This window comes from Mauremys reevesii, linkage group 14 (assembly GCF_016161935.1).
Source record: "Mauremys reevesii isolate NIE-2019 linkage group 14, ASM1616193v1, whole genome shotgun sequence".
Lineage (NCBI taxonomy): Eukaryota > Metazoa > Chordata > Testudines > Geoemydidae > Mauremys > Mauremys reevesii.
In genome coordinates, this window is record NC_052636.1 from 9,144,064 (window position 1) to 9,165,770 (window position 21,707).

At 53.5% G+C, this 21,707-nt stretch overlaps 2 non-coding genes and 1 pseudogene across 2 annotated transcripts; 2 read left to right on the top strand and 1 right to left on the bottom strand.

Moving 5' to 3' along the window:
• The window catches only part of LOC120381796, a 305,764-nt pseudogene that overhangs the window by 171,390 nt on the left and 112,667 nt on the right, over positions 1-21,707 (bottom strand).
• On the top strand, positions 7,240-7,312 carry TRNAV-AAC. Its single transcript has one exon. It is a non-coding gene; the product is annotated as a tRNA-Val (tRNA).
• On the top strand, positions 19,948-20,029 carry TRNAS-ACU. Its single transcript has one exon. It is a non-coding gene; the product is annotated as a tRNA-Ser (tRNA).

Here is a 21,707-nt window from a genome sequence, read left to right on the forward strand (position 1 = left end):
CCCCAGGGCTCTGAATATTGCTGGTACCCGGGCACCACGTGGGTATATAACTCGCCGCCCATGTGTGTTTCATTCCTTATGTCCTAGTCCCATCATGTGGCCATTTCCTTTTCTTCCTTTCTGTTAAAAGCTTTGGTGTTTTGCACAGAAACATTATTTCCCCAGGAGAGACCCAGGAGTGGGGGCTGCATTCCTGTGCCAAACAGTCACTGGAAGGGGGCAGACAAAGACCTTTAGGACGAGGCGTCCGTCACTGTCAAAAGATCATCTCCCTCCCTCACTGGCAGCCTGAATTTGTTCCTTATCCTCCCAGAGTCTGGGGGCTGGAATCAGCACTACCCAGCCCCTCCGTATGTAGCAGGAACAAACACAAACCTGGTCTTTAAAACAAGCTGTCCCCTTCCTTCTCAGGGAAGATTTTTCTGTGATTGAAGTTGAGCTTCAGTTCCCCTCTCCTAGGGGCGGGACGGGTGTGGGGCCAGCTCCCAATGAGCTCTGTTTTCATCTTCGCTCCCTTTCAGTCACTCTGGGATGGTAACTCTGCTCCCAGCTGTCAGGCAGCTTCCAGCCCATCCACTCTGTTCATTAACTTCATGGTCATGTGTCACCCCCTTTGCCAGCGCACAGAGCCTGCAGGAAAGCTACTCCTGCCAGATGCATTGGTGGTATAGTGGTGTGCATAGGTGCCTTCCAAGCAGTTGATCTGGGTTTGATTCCCAGCCAATGCAATAATGGCTTTTCTCCTTTGTTGTTTCCTCATCTGGAAGTGGTTTAATTTCAGTCACGTTGTGTTACAATCACATTATCTATAGAATGAGACAATAAATGTGTCGAAGTCCAGCAGGTCATACAGGATGGAGGCACACAAGGGGCTGGAATGTGTCATCTGAGAAAGACAGAACACTTGGAAACCTGCATCTCCCATCCCCTGGCCTTGCGTGTTATGATTCCAGCTGCGTGAGCTGTTTGTAGGATGTTCCGGCATGGTGGGGAAATGAAGTTTTGAGTCAGTTTTTGCTCCTGCAGATTCCTTTGCTGTTACAATTATAATGACATGAACAAAAGGGAGGCACAATAAACATAACCCCCAAATTGCAATACAGGTGGGGAAAGAGACGATCACAGTTAAGCCAAACACGTAAAAATAAAAATTAATACAAAAAAGGGGAGGGGGGAAGAGATCAGGTATGTGGAGATCCCCTTGATATTTCAACGCACATTGTTAGAATCAAAGTTCAGACTTGACACTGGAAAACCCGCAACTACCTGTCTCTGTGAACACCTGTGATGAGCAAGATGGAGTTGGGACACCTGTTCTGCTTCAATCATTTATTTTCTCTCTTCTCCCCCCCAATTCCTCGTCTCCAATGTCTCTGCCTTTCTCCTCTTGCTCCCACCCCCCTGCCCTTTCCCAGGAACTCACACTCTACAGCATTTAGGACAAGCCAGAGCTCCCATGTTCTGCACATGATCCTGTGTTAGAGGAGGTGGGACCCAGGTCAGAACCAGGCTCACAACTGACCAGAGTTTGAGAACTCTCCCTGTTCCCATTGGGCAGATGGGGAGGAGCCTGAGGTACAGAGAAGGGAAGTGACCTGTCACCAGATGGATCAGACTGAACAGGTTTCAAACCTCGAGGATGCTCTTACCTTCTAAACAGGGATGGCTGTTTTCCAGTAAAATCACTAAAAGGGAAGGAGAAAACTCGAAAGAGGTTCCTCCTGGCGCTCACGTCCGTGAACCCGAATACTCTCTCAGTCCTCAAAGAGAGACCCAGAGAAGGAGACTTGCTGAAGCAAAGCCACAGGGGTCTCTGAGGTTTCCCTGGCCCCTCGCCCCGGTCCTGCCTGGCTGATGTCAGCATCTCTCTGTGAGGTCACCACCTCCCCACCACCTTGGACCAATAGTCTGAGGTCCTGCAAAAGGCCTTTGTGATGTCACTGCCACACCCCTCCCTTGCTGTGCCAATGTCCTGCACCTGGCCAGGCACTTTGGAGGTTTGAGCTACTCCCTGTGGATCACCCCACTGAAGGAGCGTTCATTCTAGGCAGCAAGCCAGCTAGACAGGAAAACATCAGACGCTGCTCCCAATGCTACACTCAGTTTTTCAGAAATTAGTTGACTTTATGGCCAGAAGAGACCATTAGAGCATCTAATCTGACCCCCCCTGCATATCACAGGCCTCCTGTATGACACAAGAGCTACTTTGGGGGCAAACACATTCCAGAAAGGCATCTAGTCTTCATGAAATGACATCAGGAAATGGAGAATCCACCACTTTCCTTGGTAGCTTGTTCCTGTGGTGAATCATCCTGACTGTTGAATATTTGTGCCTTAGTTGTAATATGAATTTGTCTCTTTTCAGCTTCCAGCCATTGGGTCTTTTATGCCTTTCTCTGCTCGATTCAAGAGCCCTTTAATACCCAATCCTTTCTCTCCATTAGGGCACTTCAGCACTTCAATGAAGTCGCCTTTCAATCTTCTTTTGATAAGCTAAGCAGGTTGAGCTCTTTCAGTAGCTCACTAGAAGGCATTTTCTGCAGCCCTCAGAACATTTGGTGGCTCTTTGCTGCCCCAGCTCCAATTCACAACATCTTTTCAAATGAGGACACCAAAACTGGAGGCTATTCCAGTATCAGTCTCACTGATGCCGTGTCACCTCCTGTGACGTTATTGACATAATCTGTAACCGTATAGATCACCATTGCGACCGCTGTTCTATTTGTAGCCAATATTGTAGAAAGGTTGTCGCATAAGGGGTCTATGGAGAGGTTCTGATTGGCTGATTATAATTATACTATTTCTAGATGTGTATCATTTTTATAGTTGACATTATGAATTCCTGCCCATTTCCCCACTGGCTGGAGCATGGCTAGAGTGTGTCTGTGGTTAATGATGTTGCTGTAGATTGTTCGTTTCCTGCCTTGGCAATTCAGACAGTCCCTTTTCCCAACATATCTCCAGCACATCATTAGTTCCAATAATAGGGGCAGCTTTTCTCTGGGGCACTGAGATTTTTTGGGGAGTTGGTGGCTCCTTTCTTTCCTCACCCTGAAGTAAACGCAGCTATTTATTCCATGGTTCATGTTTTATGGAATAACAACATCAGCATGAAGAAAGAGGAGAGGGAATATCTCACTGCCAGGGCTGAAGGTGGCCACGTCCCCTCTGTTTGACCATTACCATTGCAGGAGAGAAGGTTTCAATGGAATTGAATGCCCTGACTCAGCCTAGAGACACAGAAAGGTTTTGCTGTTCGTTGAGCGGCAAAGGAAATTGTGTCTGTATGTGAAACTGAGGAGGACATGAAATGCCCACAGGGTGGCGCAATGCCCTAAGCTAAGGCAGGAGGGTGAAGGAATCGGGCTGAGGAATGACTGAAGTGGACTCACCTGGGATTTAAATGACATTTGTTTGTGTCAGGCAGTGAGAAATTGACATTAATTCAGATGCGGGGTTGAGGCTTCTTTAGCTGCTTGTAGAACTTGAACTTGATTTCCCAGAAGGGAGAAAGGGAAAGTCTGGGGCTGCCTTGAGTCCCTGGCTGGGTCTCCTGGGCAGTGGAAAACATCCCTTGTTTGGCCCTGCCAAGGGGATCGTGCAGAACTGAGACGCCCCTTGGCTTGGATCAAAGGGGGAGTTGGATGGAATTTATCACACAACCCTCCCTGCTCCCCAGAGCCCACGGGGAGAAGCTAGAGAAGGGGGAGTCATTCCTTCCCTGCGCTCCCAGAAGAGCTGCTAGCAGGGCCGCCCAGAGGCGGGGGCAAGTGGGGCAATTTGCCCCAGGCCCTGGGTCTTGCAGGGGCCCCCACAAGCAGGAGCATAGCTAGGGGAGCAGGGGCTGCCGCCCCACTGAGCACATTCCCCCAAAGTGGCGCCTTAGGAGGAATTTGGAAGAAGGTGGAAAGATCTGGAATTTCCCCCCCCACACACCTCCTGAGGTGGCAGGGGGTGCAGGTGGAGGGGGCAGAGCCCAGGTCTGGGGTGGCAGGGAGGTGCAGTGGGGAGCCCAGGGCTGGGGTGGGGGCAGCCAAAATTTTTTTTGTTTGGGACGGCAAAAAACCTAGAGCCGGCCCTGCCTCCATCCACCGTGAGGTAGGTAGGAGCAGATCATTATTATCCCTACTTGAAAGAGGGAGAAGCTAAGGCTGAGAAAGGAGAATTGACTTGTCTGAGGTCACACAACCAGTCAGTGGCAGAGTTGGGAATAGGACCCAAGAGCCCTGATTTTCAAACTAACCATCGGATCTTGAATTTCAGACACTGAATGACCTGAATAAAATGCTCTCAGATGAGCTCCAGACCAACAACAGTGGCAGTAATTATTCAGCAAGTATTTGAGGAGAGCAGCAATGTTAGAGAGAATCATGAACTGCTCAGAGACCATTAATGCAGAGAAGCAGCAAAATTTGTAAAACACAGAACTGGTTCTGACTTATTTCCTTGGTCTTGAAAGAGAACAAGGACCTGAGTCTCCTCCCTGTCAGTAACCCCCTGCTCAGCCAATCAGGGGTAGAGACTGAGGACGGGAGGCTGAGGGTTCTCACCAGAGAGCCCAAAGGATGGCCCAGGTCACTAGTGGGGATCAAATAAAATTCAGAATAAAATTCTGCCTCCTTAAGCTCGTGTTTTCCATGCCTAGAATTCAACTGTCACCAGATGGATCAGACCGAACAGGTTTCAAACCTCCAGGAGGCTCTTACCTTCTAAACAGGGACGGCTGTTTTCTAGTAAAATCACTAAAAGGGAAAGAGAAAACTCAAAAGAGGTTCCTCCTGGCGCTCACGTCCGTGAACGAATACTCTCTCAGTCCTCAAAGAGAGACCTGGAGAAGGAGACTTGCTGCAGCAAAGCCACAGGGGTCTCTGAGGTTTCCCTGGCCCCTCGCCCCTGTCCTGCCTGGCTGATGTCAGCATCTCTCTGTGAGGTCACCACCTCCCCACCAATAGTTTGTGGTCCTGCAAAAAACCTTTGTGATGTGACTGCCACACCCCTCCCTTGCTGGCCTAATGTCCTGCCCCTGGCCAGGCACTGTGGAGGTTTGAGCTACTCCCTGTGGATCACCCCACTCAAGGAGCGTTCGTTCTAGGCAGCAAGCCGGCTAGACAGAAACAGCAGACGCTGCTCCCAATGCTACACTCAGTTTTTCAGAAATTAGTCGACTTTACGGCCAGAAGAGACCATTAGAGCATCTAATCTGACCCCTGCACAGGCCTCCTGTATGACACAATAGCAGGTGAGGAGGGGCTGAGGAGGCGAGTGGGTGGGCAGTGGCGAGGGGGCAGGTGAGCCGGCAGAGAGCCAATATTCATAACTTCAACTACAAAAATGAAACACACCTAGAGATAGCATCATTATAATCAGCCAATCAGAACCTCTCCATAGACCCCTTACACGACAACCTTTCTACAATACTGGCTACAAATATAGAACAGTTGTGCAACGGTGATCTATACAGATACAGATTATGTCAATAATGTCACAGGAGGTGACACGGCATCAGTGAGACTGATACTGGAATACTGCCTCCAGTTTTGGTGTCCTCGTTTGAAAAAGATGTTGTGAAATTGGAGCTGGGGCAGCAAAGAGCCACCAAAGGTTCTGAGGGCGGGAGAAAACTGCCTTCTAGTGAGCTATTGAAAGAGCTCAACCTGATTAGCTGATCAAAGAAGATTGAAAGGTGACTTCATTGAAGTGTTGAAGTGCTTCAAGGAGAGAAAAGATTTGGGAATTAAAGGGCTCTTGAATCAAGCAGAGAAAGGTATAACAAGACCCAATGGCTGGAAGATGAAAAGAGACAAATTCATATTACAACAAAGGCACAAATATTCAACAGCGAGGATGATTCACCACAGGAACAAGCTACCAAGGAAAATGGTGGATTCTCCATCTCTTGATGACATTTCATCTAGACTAAATGCCTTTCTGGAATGTATTTGCCCCCAAAGTAGCTATTGTGCCATACAGGAGGCCTGTGATATGCAGGGGGTCAGATTAGATGCTCTAATGGTCTCTTCTGGCCATAAAGTCGACTAATTTCTGGCAAACTGAGTGTAGCATTGGGAGCAGCATCTGATGTTTCCCTGTCTAGCCGGCTTGCTGCCTAGAACGAACGCTCCTTGAGTGGGGTGATCCCCAGGGAGTAGCTCAAACCTCCACAGTGCCTGGCCAGGGGCAGGACATTAGCCCAGCAAGGGAGGGGTGTGGCAGTGACATCACAAAGGCCTTTGGCAGGACCTCAGACTATTGGTCCAAGGTGGTGGGGAGGTGGTGACCTCACAGAGAGATGCTGACATCAGCCAGGCAGGACATGGGTGAGGGGCAGGGAAACCTCAGAGACCCCTGTGGCTTTGCTTCAGCAAGTCTCCTTCTCCAGGTCTCTCTTTGAGGACTGAGAGAGTATTCGGTTCACGGACGTGAGCGCCAGGAGGAACCTCTTTCGAGTTTCCTCCTTCCCTTTAGTGATTTTACTAGAAAACAGCCATCCTGTTTAGAAGGTAAGAGCCTCCTGGAGGTTTGAAACCTGTTCAGTCTGATCCATCTGGTGACAGTTGAATTCTAGGCATGGAAAACACGAGCTTAAGGAGGCAGAATTTTATTCTGCACCTGTGATTTTGTCTCTTAGAATCACTGGGGACATAAGGGTTTGTCCTTTTTGTTTCACCTCTTGCTCCATCCACTGTCTGATCCCTCTTTTCTCTTCGTGTCTTCCTTCCTTTGTCCTTTCTCCTGTTCCCCTCCCAAAATCAGGTTTTTTTCTCCTGCTGATAACAGCTCACGTTAACTGATCACTCTCGTTATGGTGTGTATGGCAACACCCATTTTTTCACGTTCTCTGTGTATATATATATCTTCCTACTGAATTTTTAACTGCATGCATCCGATGAAGTGAGTTTTAGCCCACAAAAGCTTATGCTCAAATACATTTGTTAGTCTCTAAGGTGCCACATGTTCTCTTTGTTCTTTTTGCAGATAAATTAATGGAGGTTAAGTCCATTAATAGATATTAGTCAGGATGGGTAAGGAATGGTGTCCCTAGCCTCTGTTTGTCAGAGAGTGCAGATGGATGGCAGGAGAGAGATCACTTGATCATTTCCGGTTAGGTTCACTCCCTCTTGGGCACCTGGCATTGGCCATTGTTGGCAGATAGGATATAGGGTTGGATGGACCTTTGGTCTGACCCACTATGGCCATTCTTATGTTCTTATGAAGGGAAGGGCACAGCCCTATCACAGAGTTTCTGTAGTGTAGTGGTTATCACGTTTGCCTAACACGCAAAAGGTCCCTGGTTCAAAGCCAGGCAGAAACAGGATGGCTTCCTTTTCTCAGCTCCTAGTGGCCTGTCCCTGCTGTTGTAGGAACAGCAGTGATTTCTATGCTCAAAACGTCTGTTATACTTCCTTTCCCTCTCTGAATGCCTGTGAAGTGGCTTTCACCTCCTCCTCCCGCTCTCTCCTGCAATGCTTGGGGGATGAATGGGCTGGTTGAAGATCAGAAGAGCTTCCAGGTAGACAAGGTCTCTGGGACTCTCATTAGGCAGCGCTCACACACCCAGAGCAGGGACCCTGCATGGACACTGGCTGAGGTGGAGTGTGACCCACCGGATGCAGCCAAGTCATCTCTAGTCACAGGCCATGAGGAGCAGGTCCTTAAAAGGGGAAGGGGCCCTGTGCTCAGCTGTGCTTTCACAATGCTGCCTAATGAGAGTCCCAGATACCTTGTCTATCTAGGAGCTCTTCTGATCTTCCAGCTGTTCAACCAGCCCCTTCATCCCACAAGCATTGCGGGAGGGAGGGGAGGGGGAAAGCCACTTCACGGGCATTCAGAGAGGGAGAGGAGACGGGGCGGGGGGTGGGGGGAGTGTAACAGACCTTTTGGGCACACAGATTATACGCAGCACACAGATCACTGCTGCTCCTACAACAGGGTAAGTTCTCAAGCAGCATGTTTCTTACTTTGCCCATCTGCCAATTTTGATAATTATCGATAGAAATATTTTGCCATTGGGTCGTGTGTTTACACAGAAATTGACAATTACCAACAAATATGTAATTCTTCCAGTCCTGCCTAGTCTGCAGTTGATGGGTTTAGAGGACACATTCACTCTTCCAGGTCCCCAGGCCAGGCCTGTGCTCTCAACTTCCCACAATGCTGGGATCCTTCCCTGGTCTCCCCTCAGACCTCTGCCCCCCACCCCCACTTCTGGGATCCCCTCCCCACACTGTCCAACTCCTCTGCTGGCAGGATCCCTTCCTGTTCCTTTTATTTCCTGTCTCCACTCTGGGAAAAAGCTCTGCACTGTTCCCACACCAGAAGTTGAACCCAGGCCCCGTGTATGAAAAACCAGGAATCCTGACCACTAGCCCATATGGGACTATTGGTGCATCTGATGAAGTGGGGATTCACCCACGAAAGCTCCTGCTCCAATACGTCTGTTAGTCTATAAGGTGCCACAAGACTCTTTGCTGCTGTTATTACTACAACTCTCTAAGCCAACCCCTCGTGAGCGCAGCAGGGACTAGCGTGACCGGATGTCCCGATGTTGGGCCTTTTTCTTACATAGGCTCCTATTACCCCCACTCCCTGTCCCGATTGTTCACATTTGCTGTCTGGTCACCCTAGCAGGGGCTGCACACAGGGCTGCATTAACCCTTCAGGTGCTGAGGTTTCCCTCACTCCATCCCCAGTGCCTGTGATCAGGAAACAGACATTAGGGCTCCCAGGTGCTGCACAGACCATGATTGAGATCGGGACTCCATATTGCGCTAGGTGCTGTACAATCCCTGGCCAACACTGGGACACCCAGGGGGTTCCCCTCAATTTATCTGAGCCTCTGCTGCCCAACTTCTTCTGACTCCATCTGGATCACCCAGGAGCGGTGACAGGGTTTCCTTTCCACCTTTCCAAACAGTCCTTCTTTCCCTGCCCCCTAATTCTGCTTTCACACCCTGGGCCCATCTCCTCCCTTCGTTCCCTCTACCCCCGCCCCAGGTGATTAGCGCTGGAGGCAATTTCAGCCACTGGCGACAGCCCCAGCGTGCGCGGCAGCCCGCCCAGGTGCGGGGTGTTTGCAGACACAGGAAGGAGCAGCTGGGAGGCGGTGGGTGCTGGGAAGAAGGAGGCGGAGAACAAATCCCAGCGGTGGGGGCAGCTCCTGGGGCGGGGCTCTGGCACAGCCAGGGAGGGGCAGCTCCTGGGGCAGGGCTCTGGCACAGCCAGGGCGGGGCAGCTCCTGGGGCGGGGCTCTGGCACATTGTGACGCAGGATCCCGGGCCCAGCAGCTGCTCCCGGGTGGCCACGTGCTGCCGGCAGCGCTGGAGCCGTCCGGGCCGGAGCGGAGCCGCTGTTCTCAGCTGCAGCAGGAGCTGCCCCCGGCCCCGCTGGGCTCCAGGTGGGGACAGAGCCTGGGCCCGGGGCTCCCGTGGGTGCGGCTGGCGGGGCGGGGCGGGAGGAGGCCGGAGCTGCAGGCGGGAAGGGCGGGGGCAGGCGGGGTTGATCGGTCTCTGGGCACCAGGAGCCCCGGGCAGAGTGTGTGTGTGAGTGTCCCGGGCCCAGGCGTGCGCAGGGGAGCCCCGGCACCCCAATACCCTGAGCCCCGGCTGGGGAGGCTGCTCCCCCCCCCTCCCGTGGTGGCGGGAGAGGAGCCGAGCTGGAGTGGGGGGAGGAGACGCCCCGGGCCCCTGCAGGAGCTGCACGGGGGGGAGAGGAGCCCCCCTGGGGCAGGGGAGGAGAACCCGGACCCTGGCAGAAGATGTGGGGCTGAAGTCCCGGCCTGGGAGCCCCAGCCACCTTAGTGGCAGAAGTTGCAGGGCCGAAGCCCTGACCCCCCCTCTGTGTGGAGCTGGCCTGAGCCCCTCTCGCTCCCATCCCCCCTGTGGAGCTGGCTCCCACTCTCTGGCTGTGGAGAAATTCAGCCCAACTCTCCCCATGTTGGTATCTCCATTCCCCCCCCATCACCCAGCCATGGATGGATTTAGCCCAGGAGGCAGGGTCAGTGTTGGGCCCCACTGGGCAGGTCGGATCTAGGGCACAATGAGGTGAAGTGACTTTCCCAAGGCTGAGCAGGGAGTCTGTGGCAGAGCAGAGACTCAAACCCAGAACGCCTGAGTCCTGTGCCTTAACCCACTAGGCAACCTTCCCCCCGGAGGAGAGGGAGCCTCCTCTGCCACTTTGAGTGTGTGGGTGGGACCAGGCACTAGACAACGCTGCCAGGAGGTGGGGTGGGGGGTTGGATAGTTGGAGGGGTGATTAGCGGTTGGGGGGGGCCTGTGGAGGAGGCGGTCAGGGAGAAGGAGCAGGAGGGTTGGATGGGTTGAGGGTTCGGGGGTGCCTGGCGGGCGGTGGAGCGGGATTGGAGCAGGCAGGGAGCAGAGGGGGTTGGATGGAGCGGGAGTTCTGGGGGCCGGTTGGGGCGGGGAGTGGTTGGATGGGGCGTGGGAGTCCCTGGGGTCTGTCTGGGGGCAGGGGTGTGGATACGGGTCAGGGGAACAGGTAGGGGGTAGGGTCCTAGGGAGGCAGTTACAGGGGGGGGGTCTCAGGAGGGGGCAGTCAGGGGACAAGGAGCAGGGGGGGTTGGAGGTTCTGAGGGGGGCAGCCAGGGGGCAGGAAGTGGGAGGCAGTGGATGGGGTGGGGCTAGGGCGGGGCTCCCTGGGTGCACACCCTAATGAAATGTGCTGCTCACACCTATGGTCACGGGGGTGAGCTACTCGCATCCTTTTCCTGTTTGTGCCATTTCTTTCCGTCTCAAAACCTGAGAACAATTCTCTCTAGTTCTTCCCCTTCTCTCTCCCCTCCCCACATGTGGCTAGAAAATCCAAGGAGATTCCCTCATTTTCCCTAAAATTATTGACTCTCTAGTCTCTCATTTTTCCTATTTTCTCTGTAATTCTTAAATTCTCCTCAGCTTTGGGATGTGAACCCAGCCCGTTTATCTGCAGCAATTTGTCCTTGGGTAGGTGGAATTTTCTGTCCTGTGTCACTCCCCCAGCGTGGGTGGTGGTTAGTGGGTGCTGGCTGGGGGAGCCCGCAGACGTGGCTGCCTCTGGGGGGGAGATGCGGGGGGGGGCTGATCTCTGCCAGCAACAGGACATGGCCGCACAGGAGGGGAAGGGAGGAGCCAGTATCCCTATGGAGCCTGCCCAGCCCCTTTGGTTCTGCTCCTTTCCAGCATTTTGTTCAGAGACTTTATTACTGGGGAGGCTGAAAAATCTCCCTGTGGGCTTAGCCTGGCAGGAGGGGCCAGGTCTCCCCTGCAATAAAGAGCTGGAGCATGTTCCCAGCATGGCAGAACCTAGGCTGTGTCTCTGCAGGGAAAGATCCTGGGGGAATCATGATGTGACATGAACTAAAGCCTGTTCTGAAACCTCCACAACTGCCCTTCTCGCCCTGCCAGGCTGCAGGATGTCGTCCATGTTTCGCTCCAGCTCGTCCCGTCCTCCCATGGGACAGGGAAGGGAAATGGCTGCAGTGGAGCCAGCTCGGGTAGGGATTATTGGGGGGGGGGGGGAGATCCTGGTGGGTTCCTGCTGAAGGGACAGCAAATACACAGGATGTGGGAGGCTTGGGCAGTCTGGCTTGGAGGTTGGAGTAGCCAAAACATTCACGGGTGGAGAATGGGAGGAGGCCAGGGTGTAGCAAACCTGTTGGGACTTGTTCAATATGCGGCTTCCATTCTAGGAACAGACCCAAGTAGCTCGTGTGTCCTACAGGAGGCCTGTGATATGCAGGGGGTCAGATTAGATGCTCTAATGGTCTCTTCTGGCCATAAAGTCGACTAATTTCTGAAAAACCGAGTGTAGCATTGGGAGCAGCGTCTGATGTTTCCCTGTCTAGCCGGCTTGCTGTCTAGAACGAACGCTCCTTGAGTGGGGTGATCCCCAGGGAGTAGCTCAAACCTGCAAAGTGCCTGACCAGGGGCAGGACATTGGCACAGCAAGGGAGGGGTGTGGCAGTGACATCACAAAGGCCTTTGGCAGGACCTCAGCCTATTGGTCCAAGGTGGTGGGGAGGTGGTGACCTCACAGAGAGATGCTGACATCAGCCAGGCAGGACAGGGGCGAGGGGCCAGGGAAACCTCAGAGACCCCTGTGGCTTTGCTTCAGCAAGTCTCCTTCTCCAGGCCTCTCTTTGAGGACTGAGAGAGTATTCGGGTTCACGGACGTGAGCTCCAGGAGGAACCTCTTTTGAGTTTTCTCCTTCCCTTTTAGTGATTTTACTAGAAAACAGCCGCCCCTGTTTAGAAGGTAAGAGCTTCCTGGAGGTTTGAAATCTGTTCAGTCTGATCCATCTGTCGCAGGGGAGTGCTCTGCAGTTCCCACTGTGGGAGGTCCACCCAAAAATGTGGGGCTGAAATAGTGCTCGGGCAGTGATCCCCACCAGTGACCTGGGCCATCCTTTGGGCTCTCTGGTGAGAACCCTCAGCCTCCCTTCCTCAGTCTCTACCCTGATTGGCTGAGCAGGGGGTTATTGACAGGGAGGAGACTCAGATCCTTGTTGTTCTCTTTTAAGACCAAGGAAATAAGTCAGAACCAGTTCTATGTTTGATAAATTTTGTTGTTCTCTGCATTAATTGTCTCTGAGCAGTTCATGATTCTCTCTAACATTGCAGTTCTCCTCAAATACTTGCTGAATAATTACTGTGCACTGTTGTTGGTCTGGAGCTCATCACAGAACACTTTCTTTAGGTCATTCTATGTCTGAAATTCAAGATCTGATGGTTAGTTTGTAAAAGCAGCAGAGTCCTGTAGCACCTTCTAGACTAGCAGATGTTTTGGAGCATGAGCTTTCGTGGGTGAATACCCACTTCGTCGGATGCATGTAGTGGAAATCTCCAGGGGCAGGTATATTGAAAATCAGGGCTCTTGGGTCCTATTCCCAACTCTGCCACTGACTGGCTGTGTGACCTCAGACAATTCAATTCTCCTTTCTCAGCCTTAGCTTCTCCCTCTTTCGAGTAGGGATAATAATGATCCGCTCCTGCCTACCTCACGGTGCATGGAGGCAGGGCCAGCTCTAGGTTTTTTGCTGCCCCAAGGAAAAAAAAATTTTGGCTGCCCCCACCCCAGCCCTGGGCTCCCCCCCCATAACCCTTGCTGCCCCAGCCTGGGCCTCCCCACCCGCACCCCTGCTGCCCCAGCCCTGGGCCTCCCCACCCGCACCCCTGCCACCCCAGCCCTGGGCTCTCCTCCACAAACACCCCATGTTCCCCAGCTCTGGGCTCCCCTTCCCCACCAGTGCTCCCCCACCCACACACCCTCTGCTGCCCCAGCCCTGGGCTACCCCCACCACCTGCACCCTCCTTCCGCCCCAGCCCTGGGTCACTGGTAACTTGCTCCCAGGGCGGGTCATTCAGCAGGAATTTTGGATGTGCACAGAACACAGACAGGACTGGTTCCCGCATGGTTACAGAGCTGCAGTAAAGTGGAACAATTTTCAGCTTGTGTGATTGGAGGATATCTGGATCCATATTATCAGACTGTCCTCCATAAATGAGGAAAAGTTGAGGTGCCTTTATTATTCTTTGTTTCTATGGGGAATTTGCCAGTGCAATATCACTGTCTTCCTTTCAAACAAACAAAACTAGAAAAAAAATGGCAATCACTGTTGAAAATAGCAATTCCAGTCCTAAAAACCCCTGGGAAGCATTTCTTGCTCAGTTTTATCTAGTAGGATGCCCCTGGAACAATGGGAGAGAGAAACCTGCATCACTGAACCAGCCATAAAGACACCACACAACAGCCTTGCCTAGCAGGGGCAGGGGGGCAAGAAGTGACATCATCCGAGCTCCCTGCATCCAGGTCACTTTCCCCAGCTGGGCTGCGTCAGGGGAGGGCAGGGAGCAGCAGCTTCTGATGCTCCCCTCACAGCCCAGCCCAGGTGGGGAAAGTGACCAGGACGCAGGGAGCACTTAGTGTTGCTCCTCGCTCCCCCCACCCTCTGTGGGGCCACGGAGGAGCATTGGGGCAGGGGAGAGCAGTGAGCACCTTTGCACGGCCACACGGTGCCCTTTGACCCCCTGGAGCCCTGGGCGGCTGCCGGGGGCCCCACCCCTAAGGCCGGCCAGGCTCCCCAGCACGAACAGCAGAGACACAGGGAGACTGGCCACCCACTGAGCAGAGGTAGCCTGGGCGGCTCGTAATGGAGGCTCGGGGGGGCTCAGCCTCCCCAAACCTTGCGTCGCCAAGGGGGCAGTGGGGCCCATGACTAGGGGCCCTGGCCAAATTGGGCCCCCCTGGAAAAGTCTCCCCCACGGTGGCCCAGGGCTGGAGGAGCTCCCACTCCCTGCTACGGCCTGGGGGCTGCAGCAGGGGCACAGAGCTTCTCTGGTCTCGGGGCCGCAGCGGGGCCGGGGTAAAGGAGTGACCGGGTGGGGCCAGTGGGGGAAGGGGTGGAACAGAGGTGACAGTGGGTGGGGCCGTGGGTGGAAGGGGTGGACGGGGGCGGAGACACACACAGAAGTGGGGGGGGGTCATGGTTCCAGTGCTGGGGCCCCCGCACTTGTTCTCCCTTTCCTTCGGCTTTGGCATCACCAGCCCCTGCTTAGCGAGTAGGGGTCAGTGGTCCCCAAAATGTGGGGCGTGACTCCTCAGGGGACACAGAGGAAGATTCATGGGGGCACCTCAGGGCCTGAGCCAGCCCCCATGGAGGGCAGGGAGGGAGCCCCACTCAGCCCCACTCTGTCCCAGCTCTTCCCCAACCCCCCCTCAGCCTGGGCCCCTGGCTCCCAGCCCGGCCTCGACCCCCTGACCCCTGTCCGCACCCCCCCTCCCCAGCAAGCAACGGCCCCACTCCCAGCCCCGGTTCTCGACCGCGGCTTCCGAGGGGCCACAGCCATGGGTACGAGGGCGCAGTGTGAAATGTTTGGGGCCCACTGGGTTAGGGTGACGTCCTCAATCACTTCTCTGCCGTCCAATGAAAGCGCTTCCTCACCCACCCACCCCTCCGTCAGGACGGCCTAGGTACGTTCCGCTGCCCTTCACTTGTACAGGAAGGAGAATAACATTTCATTCCACTCAATCCTAAAGTGATTTGCAACCCACCACCCTGCCAAACTGGTCATTTTGGGGAAGCGGCCCCCTCATGCTGCATAGCTAGGCAGAGTAGGGGTGTCTATGCAAACACGGCCTGTTCCTGAAGTCTTCCCCCAGCTCCTCACTAGATGTGAGGGGGGAGCTCATTCAGCCCCTGCTTACGCTTAGTATTGGGAAACTCCTTAGTGTCCCTATTGCTGCTGGCCTTAGATTTCTCCTCCTGTTCCTGTCTTAGGCCTGGTCTACACTAGGACTTTAATTCGAATTTATCAGCGTTAATTCGAACTAACCGCTCAACCGTCCACACCAGGAAGCCGTTTAATTCGAACTAGAGGGCTCTTTAGTTCGAATTTGGTACTCCACCCCGGCAGGTGGAGTAACGCTAAATTCGCACTTGCTAGCTCGAATTAGGCTTGGTGTGGATGCTAATCGAACTTAGCAGCTGGGAGCTATCCCACAGTGCACCACTCTGTTGACGCTCTGGACAGCAGTCGAGCTTGGATTCTCTGGCCAGCCACACAGGAAATGACCCGCGAAAATTTGAATTCATTTTCCTGTCTGGGCGGTTTGAATCTGACGTTCTGGTTGCACATCGGGGCGAGCTCCGCAGCACCTGCAACGATGCAGAGCTCTCCAGCAGAGGAGTCCGGGCAATCCCAGAATAGAAAGAGGTCCCCAGCATGGAGTGACCGGGAAGTCCAGGATCTGATCGCTGTGTGGGGCGAGGAGTCTGTGCTCTCGGAGCTGCGCTCCAACAAGCGGAACGCGAAGACCTTCGAGAAGGTCTCTAAAGCCATGAAAGACAAAGGATACAGCCGGGATGCGATGCAGTGCCGCGTGAAAGTGAAGGACCTAAGACAAGGGTATCAAAAGTCAGAGCGGCAAGCGGACGCCCGGAGCCCAGCCCCAGACATGCCGCTTCTACGAGGCACTGCATGCCATTCTAGGTGGGTCTGCCACCAGTGCCCCACCAGTGACGGTGGACTCCGAGGACGGAATAGTGTGCCGGACAGTTCCCCTCCCTGTTCGCCGATGGGAAGATGAGGAAGGGTCTTTAGAGGACGGCGCAGGCGACATCGAACCCACTCCCGCTTTCCCTGACAGCCAGGATCTCTTCATCACCCTCACAGAGATCCCCTACCAACCGTCCCCGCCCGTTAACCAGGACTCGGAATCAGGGGAAGGATCAGGCGGTAAGTGCTACAAACAGGGAAACATTTATTATTTTAAGAAACAGGGATTTATATAAAAAATAGAAATACTATATAAACATTTTTAAATATGAAACTAAACAAACAGCAGGTCTACACAAACAGCAATGGAGCAATAGTCCTCTGGGGATATTTCAAAAAAGCTCTCAGAGAGCAGCTGGAAAAGCCTCAGCAAGAGGTTTCTTGGGAGAGGTGCTTTATTGGGTGCTCCGTTGAAGCACACTCTTCCGCGCCATGCCATCCTCAGGTAGAGGGGGACCATCGCCTCTACGAGCATGGCAGCGTAGGGTCCTGGTCTGTGCAGGGCTTCTATTAACATCCGCTCTCTCTGTGTGCGCCTGACACGCCTCAGGGTGATGTCGTTGTGGAAGTGCTGCATCTAATTAGTGGAATTAGTGTACTGTTACTATTGTGCATGGTAGACTTTTACTTTGCATAAGAAAGACCCTCGCTTAACAGAGTTTTACTTTGCATAAGAATGACCCTCGCTTAACAGAGTTTTACTTTGCATAAGAATGACCCTCGCTTAACAGCCACGTGTTGCAGGCCTCAGAGGAAAAGCATACAGGGGTCTTTCGCGCTCACTGGCGGGAGATGCCGCATAACGCTCATCTTTTCTGCTTTGCACATTGCCTCCAGCAGGAGAGCACAGCTAAGCACTATCTGATAAGCAGTCTGTACTGTAAGGCTTACCAGGACTTTGTGCAAGAGGGATGCAGCTGTCTCTCCTCGCTTGTGCGCTATCCAGTGCAATCGCGCCGCCAATGAGCGTATTCCGAAATCTCGGACTAGTTCCGAGATCTCCTGAGACTTGGTTCCCTGTTTGGTCTTCTTAACTGAAAATGACTAGACTGTGTTTACTGTTGGCAAACATGTATTTGTTCAAGAAATCACCTACTTTTTCGCATCACACAGCTTCGGCTCCTTCACGGACTGCCCGCCATCCCCTGCAGAGGCTGGCTCAGATTAGACGCGAAAGAAAAAGACAAGGGACGACATGTTCCAGGAACTGATGGCCAGCTCCAGAGCGGAGGCGGCAGAGCAGAGACAGTCGAGGGAGAGCCTGTGTCAGCAGCATCGCACACACATGGAACGGGAGGATAGGTGGCGGCAGGAAGACCAGCAGGCGACTCAAACGCTGCTTGGTCTCATGAGGGAGCAAACGGACACGCTCCGGCGCCTTGTAGATGTTCTGCAAGACCACAGGCAGGAGGAGAGAGCCCCCCTGCAGTGCATCTGCAACCGCCCTCCAACGCCAAGAAGTCCTGTCCCCCCCTCACCCAAAGTGACAAGAAGGAGGGGCGGTAGGGGCCGTGAGAACTGTCACTGCACCGCAGCAGAGCGCTAATGTACAAGACACCTCTCGCGCTGTAAATTTGTAGAAGTTCTTCCCTTACAGGATCACCCAGTCCCAAATCCAAGTTTCAACCCCCCACTGTGTATAACATTATTAAAAGCGGTTTGCTGTTACTCTCTGTTTCCGTCACGTTTCTCGTGTCAGAAGACTTTGTGGGGGGGGGGGATTTTTAATTACAGTGCATAGCCCACATTACCAGGGTACAGACATTGGGGCACGGTCAACTGCAGGGCACACACAGACTGCAGTCACTAGGCACCAGGGACAGTGTGTGTGGTGTATGCTGCCCCGGGTCTTTCCTTGATGTGTAGGGTCCTGGTGCCTGACATCCCCGAATGTAAAGGCAGGCTTCCCTTCACATGCATTTGGACCGTAGTCACGATCCTCCCCGGTGCCCAGAGCCCCAAAAAGACCTCATCCAGGGGCAGATACTCACCCTTCCCCACACCCTCACCTTTCCAATGCCCAAACCCACAGCCGTCATGGTAACCCCTATCCAAGGACGGCACCCCTCGCCCCTTCCTGCAAACCCACCCATCAGTGCACACCTTAACCAGCACAGAATGCTTCCATGTTTCAACGAAGAAACAGAAATGCAAAGTCAACGAAAGATTTATTATTAATTACTAAAACATGTCCTTAGTTTTAAAACGTCCTTGGGAAGTGGGGAAAACTTGGTTTATGATCAGGCTCTCTTAAAATCAAGTGGACAGTCACAGGTTACCCTGCTCTGCGAGGAAACTCGCTTTCAAAGCCTCCCTAATGCATATCGCTTCCCGCTGGGATATTCTCTCAGCACGGGTGTCTGGCTGATCATAAACAGCAGCCAGGCGATTTGCCTCAACCTCCCAAGCGGCCAAAAAGGTCTCGCCCTTGCTCTCACAGAGATTGTGGAGCACACAGCAAGCAGCAATAACTACGGGGATATTCTTCTCGCTGATGTCCGAGCGAGTCAGTAAGGTCCGCCATCTCCCCTTGAGACGTCCGAAAGCACACTCCACCACCATTCTGCACTTGCTCAGCCGGTAGTTGAAGAGTTCCTTTTCAGTGTCCAAGGCGCCTGTATAGGGCTTCATGAGCCAGGGCATTAGCGGGTAGGCCGGGTCCCGAGGATCACTGTAGGCATCTGCACATCCCCAACCGTTATTTTGTGGTCCGGGAAGAAAGTGCCTGCCTGGAGGCGTCTAAACAGACCAGAGTTCCTGAACACACGCGTCATGAACCTTGCCCGCCCACCCGACGTTGATGTTGGTAAAACGTCCCTATGGTCCACCACAGCTTGCAGCACCATTGAAAAGTAGCCCTTTCGGTTAATGTACTCGCTGGCCTGGTGGGCTGGTGCCAGGATAGGGATGTGAGTCCCATCTATAGCCCCACCGCAGTTTGGGAATCCCATCGCGGCGAAGCCATCTATGATGACCTGGACATTTCCGACAGTCACTACCTTTGAGAGCAGTTGCTCAACGATTGCGTGGGCTACTTGAATGACAGCAATCCCCACGGTAGATTTGCCCACGCCAAAGTGGTTCGCTACTGACCGGTAGCTGTCTGGCGTGGCAAGTTTCCAGAGGGCTATGGCCACTCGCTTCTGCACAGTCAGGGCTGCTCGCATCCTTGTGTCCTGGCGCCTCAGGGCAGGGGACAGCAAGTCACACAGTTCAAGGAAAGTGTCCTTACGCATCCTGAAGTTTCGCAGCCACTCTGTGTCATCCCAGACCTGCAGCACTATGCGGTCCCACCAGTCTGTGCTTGTTTCCCGGGCCCAGAATCGCCGTTCCACACCATGAACTTGACCCATTGCCACCATGATCTCCACTGCCCGGCGTACCCTGCTTTGTGAGAGGTCTGCGCCACTCTCCTCACCGTGCTGCCGGAGCCTCCTCGCCCGGTTTCTCAGCATCTGACTGTGGAAGAGGTGGGCGATAACGTGCGAGGAGTTGACAACGGCCATAAGTGCAGCGATGATCGCAGCGGCTCCATGCTCGCAGTGCTGTGGCGTCCCGCGCTGTAACCGACCAGAGAAGGGCGCGAACAGATTTCCGCCGGCGCTTTCAAGGAAGAGAGGGAGGGCGGGATTGACGGTTCAATGACGACACATTTTTCCCCAGCATGCATTGGGAAATCCCACAATTCCAATGGGCAGCGGGGAGTGCGGGAACTGTGGGATAGCTTCCCACAGTGCACCGCTTCCAAAGTCGAAGCTGGCCCCGTGAATGTGGACTCAGAAGTTCGAATTTGTGTATTTAGTATGGATACACAAATTCGACTTATTAAGGTCGAATCCACAAATTCGACTTAAGTAGATTCGAAATAGTCCTGTAGTGTAGACAAGCCCTTAGCAGCTCAGATGAGGTGGCCGAGTGGTTAAGGTGATGGATTACTAATCCATTGTGCTCTGCACGCATGGGTTCAAATCCCATCTTCATTGGCTGTGTTTAGCTTTCACCCTTCTTTTATAGACAACCATCTCCCCCTTTGGCACAATGACAGATCCAACAATGTTGCTTCTGTTACCCAAAATTAGGTCAGCTAGTAAGTTTAGGGAGGACTAATGACCCCCCCAGAGTTTGGCAGAAAACAGCACATTTATTATACTAACAGCTAAGCTCAAAAGATGGGATGGGGGAGGGTGTCATACTCATGCTCCCAGGACAGGCTCAGCACTGGAGATGTCAGGATTCTGCAAGGTAAGTGTCCCACAGCGCCGCGATGGACGGTGCGATGAAGGTAAGTCTTCCCAAGGCGCGATGGAATGTAACACAGCGAACCACTGGCCAGGCGGTCCGGGCGAAGGGCATTCATTGGAGGTACAAGCTTGTGAGTGACTCCCGAGCACAGGGCTCCTTCCCCTTTTAAGGACCTGCTCCTCATGGCCTGGGACTGGAGATGACTTGGCTGCATCTGGCTGATCACACCCCACCTCAGCCATTGTCCATGCAGGGTCCCTGCTCTGGGTGTGTGAGTGCTGCCTAATGAGAGTCCCAGACACCTTGTCTTTCTAGGAGCTCTTCTGATCTTCCAGCTGTTCAACCAGCCCCTTCATCCCACAAGCATTGCAGGAGTGGGGGAGGGGGAAAGCCACTTCACAGGCATTCAGAGAGGGAGAGGAGACGGGGCGGGGGAGGGGGGAGTGTAACAGACCTTTTGGGCATACAGGCGATACGGAGCACACAGATCACTGCTGTTCCTACAACAGGGTAAGTTCTCAAGCAGCATGTTTCTTACTTTGCCCATCGGTCAGTTTTGATGATTATCGATGGAAATATTTTGCCATTGGGTTCTGTGTTTACACAGAAATTGACATTTACCAACAAATACGTAATTCTTCCAGTCCTGCCTAGTCTGCAGTTGGTGGGTTTAGAGGAACACATTCACTCTCCCCAGTCCCCAGGCCAGGCCTGTGCTCTCAACTTCCCACACTGCTGGGATCCTTCCCTGGTCTCCCCTCAGACCTCTGCCCCCCACCCCCACTTCTGGGATCCCCTCCCCACACTGTCCAACTCCCCTGCTGGCAGGATCCCTTCCTGTTCCTTTCATTTCCTGTCTCCACTCTGGGCAAAAGCTCTGCACGGTTCCCACAGCAGAAGTTGAACCCAGGTCACCTGGGTGAAAACCAGGAATCCTGCCCACTAGCCCATATGGGACTATTGGTGCGTCTGACGAAGTGGGGATTCACCCATGAAAGCTCCTGCTCCAATACGTCTGTTAGTCTATAAGGTGCCACAGGACTCTTTGCTGCTGTTATTACTACAACTCTCTAAGCCAACCCCTCATGAGCGCAGCAGGGACTAGCGTGACCGGATGTCCCGATTTTGGGGCCTTTTTCTTATATAGGCTCCTATTACCCCCACTCCCTGTCCTGATTTTTCTCATTTGCTGTCTGGTCACCCTAGCAGGGGCTGCACACAGGGCTGCATTAAACCTTCAGGTGCTGAGGTTTCCCTCTCTCCATCCCCAGTGCCTGTGATCAGGAAACAGACATCAGGGCTCCCAGGTGCTGCACAGACCATGACTGAGATCGATACCCCATATTGCGCTAGGTGCTGTATAATCCCTGGCCAACACTGGGATACCCAGGGGGTTCCCCTCAATTTCCCTGAGCCTCT